Source organism: Leucopleurus acutus (genome assembly GCF_964270905.1).
Source record: "Leucopleurus acutus genome assembly, chromosome: 5".
Classification (NCBI taxonomy): domain Eukaryota; kingdom Metazoa; phylum Chordata; class Mammalia; order Artiodactyla; family Delphinidae; genus Leucopleurus; species Leucopleurus acutus.
The window spans coordinates 60,215,240-60,228,094 of NC_139147.1; the positions used below are offsets into that span (position 1 = coordinate 60,215,240).

General features: G+C 36.1%; 1 protein-coding gene across 1 annotated transcript in view; it reads left to right on the top strand.

The window, feature by feature from the left end:
• Positions 1-322: 322 nt before the first annotated feature.
• The window catches only part of ATP6V1A (ATPase H+ transporting V1 subunit A), a 55,386-nt gene continuing 42,853 nt past the window's right edge, over positions 323-12,855 (top strand). Inside the window, exon 1 of the mRNA XM_082839980.1 lies at positions 323-508. The gene's annotated coding sequence lies outside the window, so the exon portion shown is untranslated. The remainder of the gene's footprint in view (positions 509-12,855) is intronic.

A 12,855-nucleotide genomic window follows, 5' to 3' on the forward strand; every position in this document is an offset into this window, starting at 1 on the left:
TAAGTAAATTAGTGCTTTTAAGACAAATAGGTGTATTTAACAATTGGCCGGATAACTTGGCTTCCGTCCAGCACGTTTCGGTTTCGATATCACGTGATGGCCCCAAACCCATAAGCCTGGGATTTTGCCGGCGGGCCCCAGGGGGGCGGAACTTTTATCTCCATTTCCGGCCCCGAGACCACTGCGTGAACGTCACTTCCTTAGCAATGCACTTTAGCCCGTTCCACCCACGCCTTCTACGTTGCAGTTTACAACATAATCTTTGCGGACATTTTTGTTTTGTTCTTGCAGTCCTAAAATCTAATCGCAAGAAAATTAATGTTCAAACGATCCGCAAAAATACAGGCGCCGGAGATGCAGCAAGCCCGGTTGGGGAGAACAGGGCGGAGCCCGGGGTCACGTGACTGTCTAGACCCGCCCCCCTCTGCAGCTGAAGACTTCCCCTCCCACAGTGACAGAGCCTCTGGGTAGGTGATCGGTACAGTTTCTGGACCTCGCGCCCCGGCAGGTGAGTGACGACCGGTAACCGGCGGCTGGTTGGGATAGAAGAGAAGAGGTGAGAGGATGAAGAGAAGAGAGAGTGTGAATGGTGGCCTCTGCTGTCCCGGGCTTCCCCCCGCTGTCATCCTGCACCGGCGATCTCATTTCTCCAGTTATCTTGACACCCGCTCCCCCAATGTGGTCGCCCCTGCAACCTAGGAGTTCACATGTCCACCCTTCCCGGGGCTGGGGGGTGAGTGCCGCCATTATGGTTCCCCTTTCGAGTCTTTGGGGCTTCGGGTAGTGGGATTGGTTCAGGCATTCTTCGGGGTCTGCAGTAGCCTCCAGGTCTCAATCCCCCGTTCTTTGGCAGAGGCCTTGTAAAGTCTTTACCTTCAGCCCGGGGCTGGGGAGCGGGGAGATAGGAAAAACCCCGGAGGCAGAGGCGTCTCCTGTGAGACCGGCTTGGGAGAGAATGTCACCGATGTGGCCTTCACTGCGGTGTCACTGTAAATCTTGCTTCCGAATGTGCATTTTCAGTTAATTCTTAGCTTTTATCTGACATCCCTGCGAGAGGCGTTTTATAGATGTCCACAAGCTTTGAATGGATCTGGAAGGGTAAAAGGTGGCCGTTTACCTTTCTCTTCTCTGACTTAATGGTGCAGAAAAGGAGAGGACAGTTGAAAGAATAAATATATACTACCTTCAAAACAGGAGGTGTTGGTAATGCGACAGTCTAGATTGAATGGGGAGGCGTTGAAAGATGGTGTTGCGGTGTCATGATCTGCAGGAGACCCAGGCTGGCTTATGGAAAAGTGACCTCCGTGAAAGGGAAGTAATTCTTCAGAAACTAATTGGGCTGGAAAGATAATTAAACTAATGTGTTTGACCATAAACTTAAAGGTAAGGAGGTTAAGTCGAGATATTGCTGACTTCATATTTTCTGCCTTTGACATCCTCTTGCCATTTCTCCCTAAAATCCTACGTAATTGCCACTCCCAGTCAATTCCTTGACTAGTGGTAAATTTATGTTAAGTAGCATTTGTATCCTTCCTTAGCTTTCCCCATTTGTAAAAGTCCAGGTGACCTCTTCAGATTTTGATGAACAGTATTTTCTGAAAGTGCAGAAAAGATTGTTTAGGTTTTTGCCCAACCCAGTGTACTCCCATTTCACATGTAATATAGTAACCAATGTTTTGACCCCAAACAATGTGCCTTAGGGAAGAGTGTTTTTCTGTTTGGGGTTAAACTCTTGTTTATACTGCAAACTCAAAGTCCCTTGGTTCTTTTAAATTGAAAGGCCTTACAGAAATTACAAATCTGATTTTTTAAATTTAAAGTACACTTTTTCTTAATCTGAAAAAATTATATTCTTAGTTAAACCTTAGAGTTTTCTAACCCATGTCATTGAAGAATCCATTAAAAAGACAACTGAAAAATGAGGAAGATGGAATCATTATCTTTGAGTGGTGGGTATGAATGACTTATTTTTGTTTTTCTGGTATCTTCCAAATTCTCTGCAATAAACTGGTCTTATTTTGTTAAGGGGGAAGTTAAAATTCTAGAGTAACATCAATTTAACAAAATGTTTTATAGTAAGTTCAAAATAGAGAAACTCGCTTATTGATGCTCGTTACTAGAAAACATAACCTTAAAGATCTTTCTTGCTTTCTCTAAGTAATGATGAAGGCCACTGTTATGATTTACAGTTTTAGCATTTTGTGCATATAACTTATATTGGACAAAAGCACTAATTTGTTTGAGATGTTTAAGTATCGGTATGCTTGCTACCGATATAAATATAGTTTTATCCATTAGTTTGCTCCAGAGTGAGGTTCCCTGATCACTAGAGGAGAGAAAAATGTAAGCAGTGTTGCTTCATTGCCCAGGTAACATTCCACCAAATAACAGGAGTTCTTGAAGTCTAAACCAGTCCTGTCTGGGTGAGACCAAAATGGAATAGAGAAAACAGGCTAAAAAGGATTGAGCACTAGAGGAGAAAATGTCAATGTGAAAGAGGTTGAATGAGTTTGCAATTTTACTTCACAGTTCCCCTGATTTTAGGGAACTTGCAAAAGCAATAATTTAGACCACTAATGAAATCTGGAAGATTGGCAGCAGGAATTGGTGACTAAATTGCTACTAAAATTGAATTTGAAAAAGAGCTTTGACGTTATACTCGATTTACACACACAAACAAGTGATGTGAAGTGTGGAAACCATTTCTGAGACGAGCTTTTTATCAATCTATGAGTATTATATGCAGAAATCTTTTTTTTTTTTTTTTTGGCCTGCCACGTGGCTCATGGGATCTTAGTTCTTAGACCACTGACCAGGGACTGAACTGGCCCCCCCCACCCCCGGCAGTGAAAGCACGAAGTCCTAACCACTGGGCAACCAGGGAATTCCCTATATGTAGAAATCTTAACATTCATTAGAGAATTGTGCTGTAGTCCAACATTAAATGGCACACGGGGGTTTTTGTGTTCAGGTCCCTGACACCTCTTGTGTGCTTACTCTGAGGTCTTTCTTATATGTCACTGCCTTTGTAGATTATGGCCACCACCAAGATGCTTTCTTCCTCTGTGGGCAGAACTAGGCACTAACTTCTATAGACTACTACACAATATTTTCTATTCTATTTTCATTTCTAGCACGTTGTATTTAATTACTGTTTGCTGGGCTGTTCCTTAGTAAACTGTAAAGCTCCTAGGAATTCAAGGACAGTGTCTCTACTGTTGTGTCTTTAGTACCAGGATGCAGAAGTACTTGATAGGCATTAAATAAATTGTTCATTGAATGAGTGTTTGACAGTTGGACAGGGAGATTAAACTACTTTTAAAGTTCTTGCAGATCATAGCTCCTACTGAGTTTATGCACTAGGTATTAGCTTTAAGATATAAATTGTTAATAGTAACCATCCAAATCATGGTCAATAGAATAGATATAAACCTCAGATGGACTTTATTAATGTAGTGATCAACTTATTTTCACAACATATGTGTTTGCATGATAGGGAAGGGAAGAGGAGTGAGTTGTGTTTATTGAAAAAAGGGGCACTGTACAGGCTACACGTGATATAGCACTAGACTAAAAGTCAGAAAATCATCATTAAGTACTGCCACTTTAGCTATATGCTTTTAAGTAAAGTTGGGGTGGGGGCTTATGGTTTGATACTTAGGAACCTTTCTATCAAGGGTATTATGATTTCAAGTGAGATAAACCCTAGGTAATCTATGTGAAAGTATTTTTAAAACTAAGTGGTATTTCCTGATCCTATAGACCTGGGTTCAAGTCTGGCCTTACCATTTATTTAAGCTGTGTGACCTTGGACAATTTACTTAATCTAAGCTTAAATTTCCTCGTGTTTAAATCTATGCCATAGATGCTATTAAATTAAATCATGATGCAGAGGGCCTAGTACATACTTTGTACATTTAAAAAATTAACTTTGCTGATACCTAGTTTGATTTTATATACTGAATTTCTAAAGGAGACTTTTAGATATCCTATAAAATTGAGCAACAAGTTTGGGGTATGGAGTAAAGAGTAGAATTTGAAATGAGGCTTATTACCAAAAAATAGCAAGAAAAATGTACTTCTAGCAAAGATTCTAAAATAGATTTATTAATAGGAGCTAAGAAATATCAACATAAAGTCTATTATTTTGGCAACTGCAGTGACTTAATATTTTCTATATAAAGATTTTCCAGAGCTCATGATCATTAATATGTGGAGTCAATTTAAGGAAGTATTGTATTTCTAAATTATTATCCCTACACAAGATTATAGAAATATATTAAAATTATACCATCCTATAGAGGTGGACCTTTTGAGTTTAGCTTATATTTAAAATTTCTGCCTTTTATTCTAACTGTTTTTATGCCTTATTTTTATCCTCATTTGAAGTAGACATAGGAATATAGAGAACACAATGGAGACGTGAACTAGAGTAAAACTTTTCCCTTCCTAGGTTGACGATTCACAAGGTTTAGTGGTTTTGTATTGGAAAATATCAGTAAATTAAACAATAATTGAAGTGTAGCTATCATGAGTTTATGTTGTACCTTAGTCCTGAAAAAAATAACTCATTTGTTCTAAGGAAAGATTTTATTAAGAGATTATTGAATATTCTCTTTAATGTCTTTAATGTCAAGTTTTCTATTATAGTGAAATAAATTATGATCAATAACCATATTTTCCATTTAATTTTTCTGTAGAGACTTTAAAATTTTACTATTTTCTTTGTTTCCTGTTGTGAACTGAAAGTGACTTCGGTTTATATAAGTGTATTATTTTATATATATATAGTATATACATATTATATGTATAGTAAATACATATACATTGTGTGTGTGTTTATAAAGATAGCTGAAATAGATGTATATTTTCATAGTAATAAATCTTTATTTTTACCTGTAACTATTAAAGTCATCTTTAGAATTAGTTACTACTGTGAATAAAATTATTTAATGATTAATTTTTTTGAAACGCCCCTTTATATTTGTTCGCAGTTAGCTCTGTTTAATAAATTTCACAACTGCACTTAGCCTTCAAAATTGGTGGTATTTCATAGAGATTTTGAGATTTAACCTGTGTTTTTTTTGTTGCTATTTTTTTGGTGTCAATATTATGACTAGCTACTACAATAAAATTTTCAGTTTTTCTGAATCTTAATGATATCTGTAGAAACCATTGTTCTTTCGTTGACAAACCTTTTTAAAAATTATATCAATAGCATGCCATGTTTTATTTCTTTTCTGAAAAATAGTTAAGCTTATTTCATTGAAAGTAAAATGGGTAATGCATGATATAATGCAGAAGAGCTGCACATGTGCTTGAGCAATGAAAAACAACCAGACTTTGTTTTGTTTTAGTTATTTCTTAGTTTAATTCTTTTAAGTGTTTATTTAACAATAAAATAGAGAAGACTAAATTAGAAAACACTTATAAAATTGAAGAAAGGGCATGATACAGAAACTGTATGTGTAGTAATGATTGTATATACATATTGAAAAAGATGGACAGAAATGCATCAAAATAAGTCATCTTAGATTAGGAGATTTAAGAAAGTTTTAAAATTTCTATTTGAGTTCCTACAATCACTGTTTATTGCTTTGGGCAACAATTTTTTAATTTGGTATGGAGAATTAGGCATTTAAATGATGATTTCTTCTTAATTACTTGGATATCCTAAGTGAAAATGTTTTGACTTATCCAGATAACTGAATACGTTATTTAAGTTTATAGGTGCAGGTATGTTTTTAGGCCTCTGTAAGCTCAGCAGAATTTTAAAAAGCAGAAGTAAATCCCAGCATATAAAATAATTTAATACATGGTGAAGTGATATTTCAATCCAGTGGGAAAAACGGGGACATATATAGTAAATGTAACTGACACAGCTTGTCTGTCTGGAAGAAATTAACTTGAGCCAGTACTTTGCAGCATATGCAGAAACTAGTTTCAAGATGGATTAAAAACTTAAATATTTAAAATAAAATATTAAAAATATTAATTCCTAAAATTTTTTATATATACAATCTAGATGTAGTGATGACCTTTTAAACAAAGATAGGAAATCTGAAAGTCATAAAAGTAAACATAGGTGTATGAGAACACATAGAAATGAAGAATTTTTCAGTGGCAAAAATAGAGGACAAAAGCCAGATTGAAAACAAATTGAAATATGTATAACAGATAGAGTTAACATTTGTCAGAACTTTTACATATTAAGAAAAAGTCCACATAATAGAAACATGGGTAAAGCATATGACCAGAACTTCAAGAAGAGAAATCCAGACATTCAACAAACTTATGAAAAGATGCATAACTTCACTAGTGATCAATATACTAACAATGAAAAATTTTTTTTCTGATTAGCAGAAATTAAGTGGTAAACCTACCGCTAGTGGTAAAGGATTTTCTCATAAAATGCTAGTGGAGATGTAAATTGTTACAGTTTTTTTAGTAAACAATCAGGCAATATCTGTTAATATTAAAAATACATATTCTTCCATCCAACAATCCCACCGTATGGACTCTTTTCCTTAGAATAAAAACACCAGCAAGTAGCAAGTGTTCACATGAATGTCGATTGAAGCAGTGTTTGAAGTAGCAAAAACCTGGGAACAAAGGGAATGCCAGTCAGTAGGGGTATTGGTGTATAACTTATAGATTTTATGTTTTTAAAATCCATTAAAAGTAGGAGTTAAAAAAAATTGAAGTTAAATCCATACTGGTGAATCGAAAGGATTTCCAAATACATCCTAAAAAGATCCATCATGTATCTTAAGTGAGAAAGGCAAAGTTTAGAGAAAAATATGTAACGAGATCCCATTTTTGTTAAACAGCTGAAAAACACCATGAGTTTTGTATATGCCTATATGATTGTCAACACTGGAAGGAGGAAGTAAGCAAAAGAAAACAGAAAGACAAAGGAAAACGGGCAGGGTATTCACAATAACACATGCATAAAACTACATGTTTGTGCATATCTGTACAAGTTGAATTGCGGAAAGGATAGTCACCAAAGTGTATGTTTAGTGGCTACCTGAGTACATGGATGGGCATTTTGGGTGGTTTTTATTTTCTTACCCTTTTCTGTATTATGTGTTTTTATTTTTACAATGAACATGTAGTGTTTCTGTGTTTAGAAAAAACTACCTTTTTTAAAAAGAAGCGACTTGCCTGGTGGCACAGTGGTTAAGAATCCACCTGCCAATGCAGGGGACACGGGTTCAAGCCCTGGTCCGGGAAGATCCCACATGCCACGAAGCAACTAAGCCCGTGTGCCAAACTACTGAGCCTGCGCTCTGGAGCCAGCAAGCCACCACTACTGAGCCCACACGCCTAGAGCCTGTACTCTGCAGCAGAAGCCCGTGCACCGCGAGGAAGAGAAGCCCCCTGCTCGCCGCAACTAGAGAAAGCCCGCGCACAGCAATGAAGACCCAACACAGCCAGAAATTAATTAATTAATAAGTTAATTAATTAAAAGTAAAAGATCTGTTAGGGCAAAGAAGGAATTAACAAAAGGAAGAATTCCATTTGAAATGGCCAGAAATGGCAATTGTCTGAAATATTTTTTGTCTTAATTAGGTATCTGAGGGGAAAGTGTATAAATTACCCTGCTAATTCCATAAACTGTCCTTAATTTTTTTGTGTATGTGATAACCCATGGGCATCCAATAAGAAGTTGTCATTAAAAATGTACAGAAAAGTGATAGGCATTACCAGATAGGGTTACAAATTTTATTTTTGGTATGGCTATTAAGTCCTCCAGAAATGTTTTCTGCCTTGGAGATAATAGAGCATATTGCACAATTATGGAGTCTGTTACCTGACGTAATTGTTTGACGGTCAGCATAAGGGAAAGTCCACATTTGGGTTTTTGGTGAATAAAAAAACTAAATACAATGTTAACTCTCCTTAGAAAGCTTCAAATAAGAATGCCTATAAAGAAGCAAAATTAAGTTACTTAATACTTGATTTCAGTCCTTTTAAGAATCTGAAATTAATATATCATTCAAAGCCGTAATAGAAAATAACAGATGCTTTAGAGCAGCGGTCCCCAACCTTTTTGCCATCTGGCACCGGTTTCATGGAAGACCGTTTTTCTGAAGACGGGGTGGGTGGCGGCGGTGGGGTGGTGGTGGTGGTGCAGTGGTGGGGGGAGGGTTCAGGCGGTAATGGGGAGTGACAGACGAAGCTTTGCTCACTTGCCTGCCACTCACCTGCTGTGCAGCCGGGTTCCAAGGAGTTAGGGACCCCTGCTTTAGAGTGAGATTTGTTATATGTTTAAAGCATTTGTATTTGTTTCTCATGTTGATATTTTTTGTTTCCCCTTTTCCTTAAAAGTTTTACTAACTTAATTATGTATATGTTCTTTATTGTAAACTGTACACATTTTTCCCCTCCAGTTTTATTGAGATATAATTGACATACAGCACTGTATAAGTTTAAGGTGTACAGCATAATGACTTGACTTACATACATCATGAAATGATGACCACAGTAATTTTGGTAAACATCCATCCTCTCATATAGATGCAAAATTAAGGAAAGTTAAACAAATTTTTTTTCTTGTGATGAAGACTCTTATGATTTACTCTCTTGATAACTTTCATATTTAACATTCAGTAATGTAATTATATATCATGTTATACAGTACATCCCTAGCACTTTATAACTGGAAGTTTGTACCTTTTGACCACCTTCATCTGGTTACCCCTTCCCCTGCTCCCTTATTTCTAGTAACCACAAATCTGATCTCTTTTGTTTTCAAAGTATAATTGACTTAAAGCGAATACTATGTTAGTTCCTGCTATACAACATAGTGATTCGATATTTCTATACATTTTAAAATAATCACAATAAGTCTAGTTACGACATGTCACCATACAAAGATATTACGTACTTATTGACTATATTCCCCACACTATACATTTCATACCTGTGACTCATTTATTTTGCAACTGGAAGTTAGTACCTCTTAATCTCCCTCACATGTTTCTTTCCTCCCTCAATCCCCTTCCCTCTGGCAACCACCTGTTTGTTCTCTGTATCTATGACTTTGTTTCTGTTTTGTTTGTTCATTTGTTTTTTAAATTCCACATATAACTAAATCATACAGTATTTGTCTTTCTCTGACTTATTTCACTAATACCCTGTAGGTCCATCTCTGTTGTTGCAAATGGAAAGATTTCATTCTTTTTTACAGCTAATGTTCCATTGTATGCACACACCACATCATCTTTATCCATTTTTCTGTTGATGGACACTTAGGTTGCTTCCATATCTGGGCTATTGTCAATAATACTGCAGTGAACTTAGTGGGGTGCATATATCTTTTCTAGTTAGTGTTTTTGTTTCCTTTAAATAAATACCCAGGAGTGGAATTGCTGGATCATATGAGTTCTGTTTTTCATTTTTTGAGGAATGTACAAATTCCTTTTGAAAAGAGTTGGGATATATGTAAATAAAAAGTAATTTTAGAGTAGTGTTGAGAGGCAACATAGCAAGCAAGGAGGTTAGGGGTGTAGGTACTGGAGCCAGACTGGCTCAAACCCTGGCTCTGTTACTTCTTAGCAGTGTGACTTTGGGGAAGTTTCTTTTATGTCTCTCTCTTGCATTTTTCTCAGCTTTAAAATAAGGATATTAAGAGTATATTTATTTCATTAAGTGTTGTGAGGATTAAATGAATAATATAAGAAAAGTGATTAGAACAACGACTGTTACATAATAAGAGCCATGTACATATTTGCCATTATTATTTAGTTACTATGCTCTTTGCTCAGTTAATTAGTTATATATAGTAATTTTATCACTTGGCTTAATTGGTTTAGCACTCATCAAATCATTCAATATTTTTAACTAAGTTGAATGGATAATACATGTACAAATACAGTAAAATTTTTATATTCATACATGTGTGCGTTTTCTCCCCGTCTCTCCATCCTTACTCTTTTTTCTCATGTATTTGTTCACAAAGGTAGCATCTTGTCATGTTATTCCCAGGCCTTACATTTTTCATTTAACAGTGTTACCTTGGAGATTTTTCCACATTGATACAGTTAAAGATGCCACATTCTTTTAAATAATAGTCTAGTATTCAGTTGTACTAATGTACCATCATCATCCTACACAACAATTTTTTGAGAGTTTACTCCTGTATCAGGCACTTTTCTTGAATTAAGTCATGCAAGGCTCGCAACAGCCTTATAAGATAGGTGTTAGTTTTATCCCTATTTAACAGATGAGGCAGTTTAGGCTTTGAGTGGTTAAATGCCCACCAATGTCACACAGTTCATAAGTAATAGGACTCTGGAGTTGAACCCAGAGAGTCTTTTTCCAGAGATTACTATCTTAACACCACAGCTCTCAAGACGTCGTCTCCATATTAATGGACATTCCAGTCTTTTGCTGTAAGAAACAGTGCTGTAATAGATTATTTTGTTAATAGCACATTTTGTACACATAAAGTAAATTCCTAAAAATGGAAGAGGTGGGTCAAAGGATTTTGAATTTTGGTGGGTATTGCCAAATTATTGTCCAATATAGGGATGCACTGAAGGTCAGGCTTGTCGTCAGTATTTTGCCAAAATCTGCCCATTTAGCTTGAGTCTTAGGGAAGCTGAATAGCTGAATGCCTTTAAAATTTCTAGCATTCCTGAATTACGTGTGACCTACCATCATGTGATAGCATAGGTTACCCCATATCTAATCAGTATCTAACAGTGTCAGTATGAGATCAAGGTCTGACAAATGTCATGACTTTTTGTTACTTTCAAATAATGGTAAACATTCTAGATATAACTTGAAGTGCTGTTTATGTGACTCATACATTGAAATTCTATCAATTGAAGTTTGAATGTAAGTTATTAAAAGTAAAATACTACAGTTGTTAATAATTGTGAAAGTTGCTGATTTTATGAACCAAAACAATTATGTTAGAGCTCTCAAATAATACATAGGGAATCAGATTGCCAATTAATACGAACACATAGAGTGTGATAGCTAGCTAAATGTGAGAATAACTGTATCTTGTGAAAAATGGGTTGTCACTCTGTAAGTACTAGTCTTAGGTAATGCAGAATCAGACAGTGAGGGACTTTATTAACATGAGTTACAATATCCACAAATTATTTTGAATATAACATACTTCTGTTCAGTGTCTTCTATTTCATTTGTTTCAAGAAAGAAAAGTATCTCTTATTAATCCAAAGAATAGGCCAAGTGACACCCAAACTCTTCAATGTGATCCAAAGCAGACACTTAAAGTACAGAATGCTCGGGTCCCAACTTGGTACACCTGCAGTGCTTGAATGTAGATTTATAGTACCTGCTATTGTTCAGTGGTGTGTGCGTATTTTAAATATGATCTCATCCTCACCCAAAGATGCTGTTGGATAAGGAGGGTGGGGGAAGTACCTAAAAATAGGCAATGATAAAGACTATTAATTCTTTATTGTACACTATTTCTACCTCAGAGAAGAATAAAACAACAGACAATAACTCCCTCTACCTTCACCCTCCAAATGAATCATTGCACCGTAGCAACTTTGATATCTAAAATATTAGAGCTGAGCCTGAATCTTGGAGGTCAAACCCTTCTATGCCTCATGCCTCATGGCTCGACAGTTCAAGATAATATTCCTAAATCCTCACACAAGATATTGCCATTAAGCCCTGTTCTGAAACAAAGATGAGTAAGTACTTTAGAGGCATTTCTGAAATATACTCCTGAGCTGTTAAGGGACTGGAAATTCTCAGGATTTGCCGAACTTGACTGGACAAGTGGGTGCCCACAGCCTTATCAAGAGCCACATTAGTTCATTCTAAACAGACAAAAGCCTGTGTGGTGGTTTTCAGCTGTTCCTAGGGTTAAGGTTCTCTTATTAGCATCATAGGCATACATAGCATCATGTAGTCTTCTGTAACTGTTAGTTGACAAGTAAAAACAAAAGTGAATATGATGTATTCTGTGTAAGCATTATGCCCTTACAGGAGTCATATTGTCAATACTTGGTGCTTTTTAAAAAAAGTTTTATTGAGGTATAATTGACATAATTGCAAACATATTTCAAGTGTACTGTTTGACATTTTGATATATGTATACACCCATGAAACCATCACTACAGTCAATATAGTGAACATATCCATCACCCTCAAAAGAAATTTCCTCGTGCCTCTTTGTAATCCCTTCCTTCTATACCTCCCCACTGCCCATCCCCAAGGAACCACTGATCTCTTTTCTATCACTATAGGTTAGTTTGTATTTTCTAGTGTTTTATATAAATGGAACCCTTTGCCCAGGGCGGTGGGGGGGGGTCTACCTCTTTTACATGTTTCAATGATGCATTTCTTTTTATTGCTGAGTATTCACTGTATACCACAAATGCCACAATTTGTCTATCCCTTCACTTGTTGATAGATATTTGGGTTGTTTCTGCTTTTTGGCTGTTATGAATAAAGCTACTATGAACATCCATGTAAAATTCTTTGTTTGGACATAAGCTTTCATTTCTCATGGGTAAATACCAAGGAGTAGAATGACTGGGTCATATGATAGGTGTATGCTTAACTTTCTAAGAAACTGCCAGATTGTTTTTTTAATGGTTGTACATTTTACATTCCTACCAGCAGTACGTGAGAGTTCTAGTTCTACATCCTTACCAACACTTCCTGTGGTCAGTCTTTTAAAATTTTAGCCCTGCTAGGTATGGAGTGGCATTTCATTGTGGTTTTCCTTTGCATTTTCCTAATATTAAGCATATTTTCATGTATCTATTTGCCATTCATGGGTCTTCTTTGTGCAGTATATCTTAAGATCTCTTGCCCATCATTTTAATTGTGTAAAATTGTCCGTTTTAGTCAGTT